The sequence below is a fragment of the Sminthopsis crassicaudata genome, chromosome 6 (assembly GCF_048593235.1).
Source record: "Sminthopsis crassicaudata isolate SCR6 chromosome 6, ASM4859323v1, whole genome shotgun sequence".
Taxonomy (NCBI): Eukaryota; Metazoa; Chordata; class Mammalia; order Dasyuromorphia; family Dasyuridae; genus Sminthopsis; species Sminthopsis crassicaudata.
Window position 1 is genome coordinate 190,283,711 of NC_133622.1, and position 12,625 is coordinate 190,296,335.

The 12,625-nt window shown below is 40.3% G+C and overlaps 1 protein-coding gene and 1 long non-coding RNA gene across 5 annotated transcripts in view; one reads left to right on the top strand and one right to left on the bottom strand.

Moving 5' to 3' along the window:
• Positions 1-1,691, bottom strand: part of LOC141546065 (uncharacterized) — a 39,354-nt gene extending 37,663 nt beyond the window's left edge. For both annotated transcript variants that reach the window (XR_012483222.1, XR_012483223.1), the window contains exon 1: positions 1,129-1,691. This is a non-coding gene — a long non-coding RNA (uncharacterized LOC141546065). The remainder of the gene's footprint in view (positions 1-1,128) is intronic.
• A 31-nt stretch (positions 1,692-1,722) lies between these two features.
• Positions 1,723-12,625, top strand: part of FAM53A (family with sequence similarity 53 member A) — a 105,450-nt gene continuing 94,547 nt past the window's right edge. For 2 of the 3 annotated variants that reach the window (XM_074273565.1, XM_074273563.1), the window contains exon 1: positions 1,847-2,338. The gene's annotated coding sequence lies outside the window, so the exon portion shown is untranslated. Of the gene's footprint in view, positions 2,339-12,625 lie in introns of all 3 variants that reach the window. The other variant, XM_074273564.1, reaches the window with a different exon arrangement.

Here is a 12,625-nt window from a genome sequence, read left to right on the forward strand (position 1 = left end):
TCCTGCCCTGTTAGGCCTTGACTGTTGCAGTATCAGACCTCATTTCTCAAACCTCTCGAGCCCCTCTTGGGTGGGAGGCTGGTCCTGCAGGCCTCTAACCTCCGAGAACCCTCCCTGCTTCAGTGGGTGCGGGCCTTGGGGTGAGCCTTGATTGGATTTCAGGGTGTGGAGGTGAGGAGGGAAAGCAGGCTGCGGCTTTGAGGACAGGTGGTTCAGAGCAGCATAGAAAGGAGATGTTACAGCATGTAAGGGAGGGAACTAGGAAGCCAACTGGGATGGAACAAAGTGAGTCAGGGAGAGAATAGGCAATGTCTCCACAGTTGGAGCCAGACCATGGAGGGCTTCAAATGTCATAAGAAGGCTCTGCCTTTTGCTTTGAGGATTTCACAGGTGTAGATTTCATCGGTGCAGGAAACTGACAGTAAATTGGCCCCTCTGCAGACAATCAACCCTCTACATCTTACCTTAGGGACTGCCTGCCTCCCAGACCAGCTCTGCAACCACTGTCCTATCTATGCTGCCTTTTACTGGATGCAATAATATGAGTCATCATCTTTACGTCACTCCCCACACGTGTCCAATTCTGCGCGGAGCAGGCACCTAATCTGAAGGCTTCCATTCAGACAGCACTTATTAAGCACCTACTAGTTAACGCTGGAGCTACGAAGAACTCCTCCCTTCCCACAAATAAACACTTTCTGTCCACAAGCAGCAGCCAGGGCTGTGTCCCCCGGAATCTGCGGGATTTTACATTAAGGCTTGGCTCCTGCCCTCAGGGAGCTTACAGTGGGGAATGAAAATCGTTCAGTGAACATTTATTAAGTGCCACTAGGTGCCAAGCAGTGCGCTAAAAGCGCACGGGGACTCTAGAGACAATCCCTGCCCTCAAGCAGCTCGCTATCTAACGTTAAATATAAAAAAACCTCGGATAAAGAAACACGGGAATTACATACTTTCGCTCAATTCCCGCCCCCCACAAGGGTGCGTGGAGAATTCTAAGACGTCATAGAAGACATCTGGGAACCACTAGGACCCTCACCTTCACCTCGAATTCTTGGTTGGGGTAAAGAGCGCCACATTGTTCTGTCCCTTCCCCTCCGCCCCTGCTCCGGCCCTCCCGATTGTTACCTTCCCTCCCAGCGACGATGTGTGGCTGCAGAAAAGGGGGTCTCATGAGGGAGGTGGTGGGGTGGGGAATGAAGTAGAGGGTCACGTGTCGCAGGAGAAATACAAGTCCGTCCGGCACGCGCCCGGGAGGCCCCGCCCCTTAGGCATGCTTCCCTCCTCCCGTTCCTCCCCGCTTCCCCACGACCCGGAGGAAGAGCTCCAAATTGGGGCGTGCCAACTTGCTTTTCTCAGAAAGGGTCGGAGGGGGCGGGGAGAAGTGGGGCGCGTGCGTATCCCGGTTCAGAGAGGCCCATTGTCATATGACGCCACTAAGGGGTGGGGTTAGCAACTCCAGAGAGAAGGAGGAAAGGAGGTCGTCTTTGACTAGGAAGCTGGCACGAGGGGACGGAAAAAGAGGCGGGCCTGAGGGCGGGCACGAGGGGGAAGGAAACGCGCGCACGCGCTCTTGACCTCACGTTTGGAAAGGCTCGTCGCCTGCACGCTGCCGGGTGGGCGGGGAGGGCATTACGTAGAAGTGAAGGGGCGGGTCACAGAAACTCCGCCCCTTTCCCCCGATGGCCTGCGTGCGGGGAGCGGAGACAGGAGTGGCGGGAGGAGGAGGAGGAGGAGGAGGAGGAGGAGGAGGAGGAGAAGAAGGAGGAGGAGGAGGTGGAGGAACAGCACGAGGAGGAGGAGGAACAGGAGGAGAAGAAAGAGGAGGAGGAGGAAGAGGAGGAAGAGGAGGGCAAAAGGAGAAGAAGGAAGAAGGGCAGCTGGGCCTCGGCCGGGTCCCGACGGGCTGATGGCAGCGGCGGAGGGCGAGGGGGGACGGCCAATGAGGGCGGCCGGAGGGGGCGGGGCGTCGCCGTCTATTTTGTCCCGCGGCCGCTGAGGGGAAGCGTCGTCGTTCTTATGCAGGAGTGCTGGCGGCCAGCGCGGCTTCAGCTCCCGGCCTGGGCTGCGGCGGCGGCGGGATCCTCGGCGGTGGAGGCGAGCGCGGGCCGCCCGCACCTCCGCACCCTGCACTGCACTCGCCGCTTCCGGGCCCCCCCGACAGCCGCTGCCGCCCCCGGCCCCCGGCTCCCTCCTCAGCCCGCGGCGGCCGCTCCTGCCCTCGGGGCTCACCTCCCCTGCTCCGCCTCCTCCGGGCGCGAGCCCGGCTCCAGCACCCAGGACCCGGCTGCCGCCGCTCCCGCCGTTCCCACTGCCGGCGGCCGTGCCCGAGCCACAGGTATCCGCTACGGAGCGCCCCGCGTCGGTCGTCCCGCGAGCCGCGCGTGACCCCCGCGCCTGGTCCCGAGCCCCGCGGGCGCTGGGCTTCCATTTAAAACCACAAGTGAAGTTTCATTTCTCCTGCACTCCTCTCTCTCCCTCTTCCTCTCCTTTATGTCTCTCTTCCGTTCTCTTTTCTTTCTCCCTCTTCCTCTCCTTTCTCCCTTCCGCTTTTTCTTCTCTTCCTCTTCTTTCTTCCGTTCTCTACTGCGCTCTTTCCTTTTTCCTCCTCTCGTTTCCTCTCTTTCTTAACGTACGTCTCTTTTCCTATTTCTCTCTGCTTCTCTCCTTGTGTCTCTGTCTCTCTCTCTCTCATCTGTGTGTCTCTTCTCTTTTCTTATCTCTCGGTGTCTCTGTCTCTCCCTCTTTCTTTTTCTCAATGTCTCTTATCTCTCTACCTCTTTCTCTTATCTTTGTCTTATCTCTCGGTGTCTGTCTCTTCCTCTCGCTTTCTTTTTCTTTCTGTCTGTACTATCTCTACGTCTCTTATCTCTGGGAGTCTCTCTTTATCTCTCTCTTCTTTTTCTCTTATCTCTCTCTTTCTCGCCCCCACCCTTTTTTGCTCCGGTTCTCGTGTCCGTGTCGGGGCCGCTCAGCTTTTCTCCGGACTTGCCCAGTCTTACTCTGGGGCTGGTGCAGCCGGAGGTCTGGAAAGGAAGGGCTTGGGAGAGCCGCCGCGGGGCCGACCCCTCGCTTCCCAAATAAGAAGAGGGTCTTCTCCGAGGATAGTCAAGCGCTGCGGGCGAGTCTCGGGGAGGGGGGTGGGGGTGGGTTGTTTTTTTTTTTTTTTTTTTTTGAGGTAGAGCCTGTGCGGAGGAGAGTTGGGCTGGCGGGGTCGGAGCCATGCCACCTGGAGGCTGCGGGGGCCTCCCAGACCGGGCCAGCGGCATCTGTCACGGGCCCGCGAGTGACACCATCCGAAAAAGGAACGAGTTAGGTTTCTGCAAATTAGTTGAAGACAGCTGCAGAAGTTTTGTGGGTTTTTTTCTTTTTTGCAAGACTTTCTTTGGGGCTCCTCTTGACAGTTCTAGGGTAAAGCGATTGTACAACTCGAACCCCTTTATTGTAGTCATTGATAAGCAACCTTATGGAAAGAAACTTCTGGATCATCCAATATTTGTCCTTGAAAAAAGAAAAATTTTTTTAACCATTCCAAGGAGAAAAATGTGATCAGAATGCATTTTTTTTTGCATGTAATAGGCGCTTAATAAAAAGTATTAAAATTAATGTGTTTTTTTTTTAATTGTTGACCTGATAAACATTTTAGCCACTTCAAGGAAGAGGAAATTTTGATTTCAGTGTTTTGGCTGAAACTGAGGTAATGAGCCGATCTGCCCGGTCCTAATGGAAGATGGTTCAAAATAGATCTTTGTAGTAGTAATAACGGTACTTAAGGGTGTCAACAGAGATGGAACCAGTATTCTGAATGAGTCAGAGCAGATCAGAGATTAGGTATTTTTAATGTGCACATGAAGTCGGAGGCCTCTGGATGAGTTGAACCAGCTGCTTGAATCTCTTTTCCAGTTCACTACACCTACTTTTAAGTTAGCCACTAAGAGCTGTTAATTCCAGACATTGCTGTTACATTGCTTGGGTGGAAATTTTGTTTGAAAGGGCTTTTTAATCATCATGTTAACAGTGAATTGAATAGCTAGTGCAATATTTTTGCTGTGGAACTCCATAATAAGATTCTATTTAAATGCTTCTTAAGTGAATAGATAGTTGGAAGTTTGCCCTTTTGGTCGGCAGGAAATTCAAAGAACTTATTTACTTTCTAGACAGAAAATAATTTGATTATACTGGATTTCACATTCTCATTTCTGTCATCTTTGATTTTTGTTAAATTATTGAACTCTATAATAACTGATTTGAGAAGTTTACCAGGATACTGCAGATACTTAATTTCAGACTTAAAATAGAGTACCTGTTTCTGTTAAGAGCTCAGTACTTTATAGATAAGAGGCTTGCCTGGATGTTCAGTGGGTTGGTTTTATTTAAAAGTTATACTTTGGCTTGTTTCTGAATATACTTTTGATATGGGGATCTAGATTAGTAGAATTTAACAAACATTTATTCCAGTTATAGTTACGTATTAATGTAGTGTAAATTGAGATGTGTAACATAAAGGCAGCAGTTCATTCTGTGCCTAACCAAAGTACTTGAAGAAATTTACAAATTGAACTGTTTCAAAGTAAGAAGGGTAAGAGGTTCTCTGGCTTTGCTCTGTGCTTGATTGTGCTGCATTTTGTCCAAAACTTCAGATGTGAATCCATCCATTTTAGCTGGTGTTTATCAAGTTGGGATGCTTAATGTGGGAGTGTTTAAAAAGAAAAAATCCATTCATTTGGGAGGTTAATATACCTTATTTCATAATCTTTTTCTTTTTCATAGGAATTCCCTTGGAGTCTGGCAGCCATTGTTTTCCCCCAAGCATTCCTTTGTGCTAACAGTAATAACGGTGGCAGTTCTGCCACCTCCTGTGGTTTGATAGATTATTCCCTTTATAAACACGTGTACTTAAAACTTTCCTCTCCTGATCTTTGTTCCTGCAATAAATTTTATGATGCCTCTTTGAAAGTTGACATTAATTTTTAAAAAATTGCTCTCTCTTTCAGTGGCATTTAAAATCATTTATTTAGACAATTTCTACTTCTTCCATTTTTAAAGGGTGCTCTGGAATTCTTTCCTGTTTTTTATAGTTAGACTCTCATGTATATCTGTCTTAATCTAACTTTTACATTTTGTGGAATAGTCTTCAGTTGCTAAGTTTTCACTTATGCATTTATACACGATTTGCCAAATTATACTTCAAAAGACAAATGAGAAATGATTTAGCCAGATTGTCTTGACTGTTTCCTGCAATAATGCATTTTCCTCAAATGCACAATTTTTGCAGGAATTCTTTTTTTTTTTTTAAACTGGTTTTCACATTCAGAACTTAAGGCTTTATTTTCTTTCTTTTTTTTTACTTTATTTTCAATGTAGATTTTTTTTTTTTAGGGTTTGTAATGTCTAGCCTATGATTTTTAAAAGTTAACAGGAACTTTCAGTTAGCAGAAATAAGTATTCTCCAATTTGATTCCCTGAAGTGATAAATGTAAGAAAATTCTTGGTATCCCTTTTAAAATAACTTTTTTTCCTTACACATGTTGATCTCCCATCTTCAGTTTTATTTTTTTCATAACCTCTAAGGATCCAGATGAAATTAACTTCTTATTTTATAATAGTCTAATGGAAACTGAGCTAACAGCTAGATGTCCTTGGAAAGTAAATGGTAACTAATGTTTTTTTTTTTTGTTTTTTGTTTTTTTTTTAATTAAGAAGAGTAAGGCAATTTTAATACTATTTATTCCAAAGGACTTTTCCCTAAAGATTTTAAGGGAAAATTACTTTAAATGAAGAAGGTCCCCAAAATGGGAGAACATCAAGAACCGGATAAGAGTATAATTTTATGATCCTAGTTAACACTTTAACCAAGTTCAGTGACAAGAGGAAAGATTTTCAGAAGATCAAGTACTTATTACCTGCCAAGCATTTAGCTGAGAAACTTTTTATATGGCTGATGGCCAAATACAATATCTCTCTTAGGAGGGGAGGAAATTATGAATTCTGACTGTGCAAAAGTTATAAATACAGGTATTGCTCTTTCTCTGTGATTATATTGGTAGAATTGTCAGAAATTTGATATTAGAGTTGGGTCTTTTTGTTATGTCTGGCTTAACAAGTTCCTTTTTAATCACACTTAGCTACAAAGATGAAAATTTTATGGAGCATTTTTTCTCTTTGCTATTTTTTCTTATTTTTTACAAATTAATTTTCCCCCTACTCTACATTTATACCTATTGCATCTTTCCATGGACTTTTTGAAACACTTATTGGGAAAAAAACAAAGCCTTATTGAGAAAAGCCAGTGTTTTTATAGGGCAGCTAGGTGGCGCAGTGCACAGAGGACAGGGCCTGAAGTTAGGAAGCCCTGAGTTCAAATGTGGCCTTCTCAGACACTTAATAGCTCTGTGATCCTGAACAAAGGCATTCAACTTTGTTTCCCTCAGTTTCTTCATCTGTAATATTAACTGGGAAAGGGAATGGCATTCCAAGATCTTTGCCAAGAAAACCCCAAATGTGATCATGAAACGTCAGACATGACTGAACAACCACCACAGGATTTTAAAAATACGTTTATTTAAAAATTTAACTCTTGCATTTCTTTATCAACTCTACAATTTTATCTGAGTCTCCTATACTCATTCATATAAACACACAAGTAAAAATAAATTGAGTTCTCTGAAATACAATCTATTGACATTGACTATGTGATAAAACACTTCATATATAAGAATTATCAGCATATTTGAGAATATAAAATTTTTTTGATCTATAAAAAATATGAGTTAGGTCAGATGATTCTTTAAAGTCTTATTCTTAAAAACCCATGAGAATGGAAACAGATTTTTGTAGATTCAGAACTAGGAGAATGTCAAAAATCATTTAGTCTATTTTGGCCTTTTTTCTTTTTTGAATCCTGTGACATTTTTTCTAACAAGGAAGATTATGTTTAAAAATTTTAAGTGCCTTTTGGGGAAAAAAATATAAGAAAATGTTCAGGGAGTTTTTTGATTTTTGATCATTTGTTCCCAAATAAGTATTCATTGGTTTAAAAGTAGAATAATAATTTTGAATCTTCTATAAAAGGTAGGAGAGACTAACAATTCATTTTCCCTTTAAGCCATGTTATTTTCAGTTTGATTTAACGTTAATGATCTTTGGTGTTGATTTTGTCAATACAAAAAGGGAGATGAAATGATTCCTGCTGTCGAGAAGTTCACATATTGCCCTTCACGGGCAGGACAATCAGAAGTCTTGTCAGAGGCCACCCCTGGGCTGTTGTCTAGAAAGCATTGAGGATTTACAGCTGGGGCAAGTGAATTGAGGAAGCAAGAGATGTATCAGTAGACTTGGGAGCAGCTTAGGCAGAATAGAGAATAGAGGCAGCTTTGAAATTTCTTGTCCCTGAGAGGTGCTTGAGTGACTTCACTCTGGGGTCACCCAGACAGCAAAATGTCCAGGTTTTCCTGCTCCAAAGCCAGATCACTGTCATGTCATCCTGTCTAGAGACAAAGTGATAAGAAATAAGATCAGAAAATATCCTGAATGTATTGTGATACAAAAGGTAGTGGCTTCCTTTGTAGTCTTTGACTGCTCTGCAGAGTGCTAACCTGCATCTCAGGTGGGGTTCCAGGGCATGGTTGTGTTCTGTTATCACCATCTTTGATCTTGGAGTCAAAGGGCATAACACTTTAGTAAATTCTTCTCTAAAATGATTTTTCAGAATGATTGAACTAATTCATGTATTCAGTTTTAGTGCATCTGTAGCAATTCCAATATGTAAATAGTTTTTTTTTTTTAATCACCTGTGCCAGTTTAGGTGTGACCTGAAGCCTGGGTGTTTTAATTTGCATTTCTCTTACTGATTTATTCCTTTTACTTCTTTTAAAAATTACTCATGTCCTTTGCTTTTCTTGGGGAATGGTTATCAATTTTACATATTTTTGCCAATTTGTCTTAACTCTTATATGTAAGACTTTTATCACAGATGTTTGAGTTAGATATTTTTTTCTCCCTACTCAATAGTTGTCTTACTCTGATTGTTACTTATTGTAGTTGAATTTATTGAAAAACCTTGGATTTTTATATGCCAAAATTGTCTATTTTGTCTTGTGACCACTGCTTGATTATGAATTCTTCCTCGAAATATAGTTGTGAAAGATAGTTTTTTTTTTTAAATTTTTTATTTTTTAATTTTTTTTAACGAGCCCTTTTGTGTTGCTCACCCACTATGATAAAGTTTAAGATGCTGGTCTGAAGATGCTTTTTTTGCCTGATCACTTTTCTAATTTCTGGACAGTTCTTTTCTAATTTGAAGTTACTTCCTTCATAGTTTGTGTTCTGGGGTTTATTGATAATGGGCTCCCATGTCAGATTACTTATTGCTTGTCTTTTCTGTTTTAACCTACTTTAAAATTTTTTTTGCCTAGTATAATTTTAATAATCATGTAGTCTGAAATTTGTTAATAAGCTTAACTCGCAAATGCTAAGTATTCAAAATGCACTTTTTGTGGGTAGCAGAAAAACAGGTGCCAATAGAAAGAAGCAAGCATTTATTAAGCAGCTACTGTGTGCCAGATCTAAGTGCTGTACAGGCAGTCTTGCCTTTTGAATCCTCATAATAACCCTGGCAGGTAAAGTGCTATTATTATCCCCATTTTATAATGAGGAAACTGAGGCAAACAGAAATGGTGACTTTTGCAGGGATAGAGCACTTGGAAAAGTGAGGGCTGAATTTAAGCTCAGATGTTCCAGACTCTACTGCTGTACTCCAAACTTGCCTCTGACTGCCATTGAAGGTGGAATGGCAGAATTAGTTATAACTAAAGTGAGGATTTTAGAGATACATGGACTTAGCCAGGAAGAAGGAGGAGCCAGTAGAACACCATATAAAACATGTCCCTAATGTAAATGAAAGCTACATGTGAAGTATTTGAGGTTAGATTAAATGTTTTCTCTCCTCTTCACTCTAAAGGAGAATGAAACCCACTCCCTTCCTTTGGATGGCCATAGCCGACTGAATGCATTGGCACGGTTTTGCTGCCTTCTCTTAAAGGGACTGTACACAGGGGTCAGGTGGGCAGGGAAATATTGAGAAGTAACTGGGCGTAAGAGACAGGTGTTGGGATTTAAATTATGATCTAGTTGAGGCAGGTCTGAGCCCTGGGTCTGATTTTTATGGAAGAATCTCAGCTAAGTCAACTTGAGTCATATTTTGGTTATCTGTAGAATATAGTTAATGTTTGAACTATCTTCTCAAATCATCCTGGCAAAAGGACTTTGGAAGCCTGAAGGCTCTGTAGAAATAAGAGATTTGTCACCATTGCTAGTTATTAGTCCTTATTAAGCCCCATCTGACTACAGTAGAGATACATGCTCTTTATAAACTTGTCTTTCTTATAGTTTTCTCTCCATTTCTGGTTTAAATTTGTTCTGAAGATTTCAATAGATTTTAGCAGCACTTTAAACATGGTTAGTTTCACTTTTTAATGGAAAAAGATTAAACAGGGTAAAGTGAGAAAACACCGCCAGTTTGGGGATCTTAGGTTTTTATTTAATTTTGAAGGATGATTTGTTAGTAGTGGGTAGATGGAAAGACTCTCCTAACTTTGTCCGAAGCTTCTTTAATTTATTTAATAGTGTTCATCAGATGCCTACTATCTCAAGACATAAACTGATTCTTATTCTTGGGTTTGATTTTTTTTTTTTTTTTTAAGCTAAAACTTTGTGTTGGAATTTGTATTCTAATTCTCAATCCCTTATTTTTTCTCAGCAGTGATTGTATCAGCTGCTACCAGAAAGTCTAGAGCAGCATTTATTTCCCAAGTGAATTTGGCCTACAACATTTTTAAGTTCGAAAAATAATAGTGGAACTCGTGAATATTATTCTGGGAAGAAAGAGTAGTCAGGGAGACTTTGGTACAAAATGGAGGAAATTCAGTTGATTCGAATTTTGCTGCATCTTTATTCTGGCATTGTAGTAGCTTTGAAATGGGTCCCATTTTAATTGGCCTCTCCCACTGTTTTCATACTTAATTTCCAACTGATGATGCATCTGGTCTCTACCCATCTACCTTTTAGGATGATATCATTCCCTATGTGGGTTACTTGTCCTAAGCAAGGCCACAGAACTACCAGGTGATGCCATCTTAGGAGTATGAATAATCTCCTGTATGTTTATGGCACCCCAAAGTTTACAATATTAAGGATTGAGAAACAAGCCTAGAGGCATCTTGGAAGCTTGCCCAAGGCCACAGCAAAAAGACCCCAAAGTGGACTCTACTCCAAGAATTCTGACCACTCTGAAGCTTTTTGTGTGCTGAGATTTTTTTCTTGTTTTAATTCAAACCTCTTCAGCCTCTCTCTTACACTAAAAAAGACCTCTGAACCTTTTCTGGATCATGTAGTTTTTCATGTATCAAGATTGTGCTTTGTCCTGTTCAGTCAATTAACATTTATTAGAAGTGCCTGCTATGTGCTAGAGGCTAGGGGGTACAAAGACAAAAAAAAAAATGGAACAATCCCTACTCTCAAGGAGCCACGTCAATTTATGTTAATGAGATTTATCTTAATTATTTTACTTTTTTCCCCCCTATTATTCTAGATCTTTTATTTCATTGACAAGAAAATGCCACTTGACAAGGTTCTGCCAAGCTTGGACAGAAAGAGATAGAATAGAAAGTTTTGAACTTTGCTAACAGCCTGGTAAAGGCGGCTTATTATTAAATTTTTAAAAGAAGTAATGGGTAAGAGACTTGTCATCAGTAAATGGTTCCCAATATTTTTCCAGATCCATGGTTTCAAGGAACAAATAAAATGAATTCCTTCTGTGGCAAAGGTTATTATTTCTCAAGGAACTTTGGCTAGTTGAAAAGTTAAATAACAACAACTTAATTGCATTGGAGGATATTAGCACATTACATTCAGATACCTGCTATTAATTGAAGTTTGGCTAAAACAAGAAAAGTTGGGTACTTTAAATAAGCAACTGTTATAGTAGATACAAGATGGCGGCATTCCTTCTCATTCTGTAACCTTAGGAATTATGGGGTTACTTTTCTTTAAGGTGACTTTGTAATTTAATGAGGTCAGGATTCAAATTCTATTCTAGGAGGTAAGTTTAGTGAATTACTGAGCCAGTAAAATTTTAAGTTTTTAATTAAAAATTTTTTTAAATTGAATTTAAAATTTTTAAAAGTTCAATTTTGTTTTCAAGTTCACATTCTCTCTTCTCCTTCAACCCTATTCTCTGTCATTGAGAAAAAGAAAAATAATACATTGCAAACCTGTATAATTGAATAAAACAATTTCTCATTGATCAAGTTTAAGTTCTTCTAAGTTTATCACCTCTATCTGGAGGTAGGTACGTTGTTTCAACATAAATCTTCCGGAGTTGTGGTTGGTTTTTGTGTTGATCCTAGTTTTCAGGTCTTTCAAAAGTTATTTGTCTTTATGTTATTATTGTTATTATATAAATTGTTCTCTTGGTTCTGTTTGCTTCGCAGGTTGTTCAGAAAACTTCCATCAGTTCTTACAGTACACTGATATTCTATCACATTCATATATGTATTTTACTTGTTCAACTTTTCCCTTGTTCATGGCCATCCCATCGGTTTCTAATTCTGTGCCACCACAAAAAGAGCTCCTATAAATATTTTTGTACCTATGTTCATTAACACTTTAAGAAAAATCTAGTAGTAATATTATTGGATCAAAGGATATGCAGTTCCATAGCTTTTTGGACATAATTCCAAATTTCTTTCCAGAATAGCCATTTCCCAGTTCTACTAGTAATGAGATAATGTACCTGTTTTGCTACAACCCCTCCAACTGTAGCATTTTTGGGTTTTGGGGGGACAGCTTTGCCAACCTGATGGGCATGAGTTGTTTTAACTTGTATTTCTCTAATGATAAGTGATCTAAAACATTTTTTTTTTCATATGGCTATTGTAAGCTTTCACTTTTTCATCTAAAAATTGCCTCTTCATATATTTTGACGATTTATCAAATGAGGAATTAGCCAGTTATTTTAATCAAATTTTCCTTTCTATACAGTGATACCTTGTTAAAGGTTATTAAGATAAAAAAATTTGAAGAGATTACCTTTTTAATCAAGATCAATGGTAGTTTAAAATCAGTGGAGGTACATATTTTGTACAGTATTGGCTGGAGTGCTAGGCTTGGCTCATGAAGTCTTAATTTCATTTCTGGCCCCTCACACTTATCCCCCTTAGAGCCAGTTTTCTCTTCTATAAAATAGGGATAATAGGCCCTGATCTATACAGGTATTATATCAGGAGAGGTTACAGAGAATAAAAACCTTGGAAAGCTTAGATCACTATGTAAATATGAAACTGCTATTGTTCTGTTCCTGCCAAAGCAATAATTGTAGAGAATAGGTTTTGAGCTGTGTAGCTCACTTTTATCAATTTGTTCTTAAACTTTTTAATGTATGTTTCTAAAGTAATAGAAAAATTAATTAAAATATGAATTGTGATTATACTTTTCATATTTTTATTCACTTTAAGCTTTTTTTCTTCCATTAAAAAAAAGTCTTGGTCATGCTCAGGTGGGGGGGAAGTGCTATAATGTTAATATTTTTATATAAATTTTAAAAAAAACATAGTATGAGGAAGGGAGG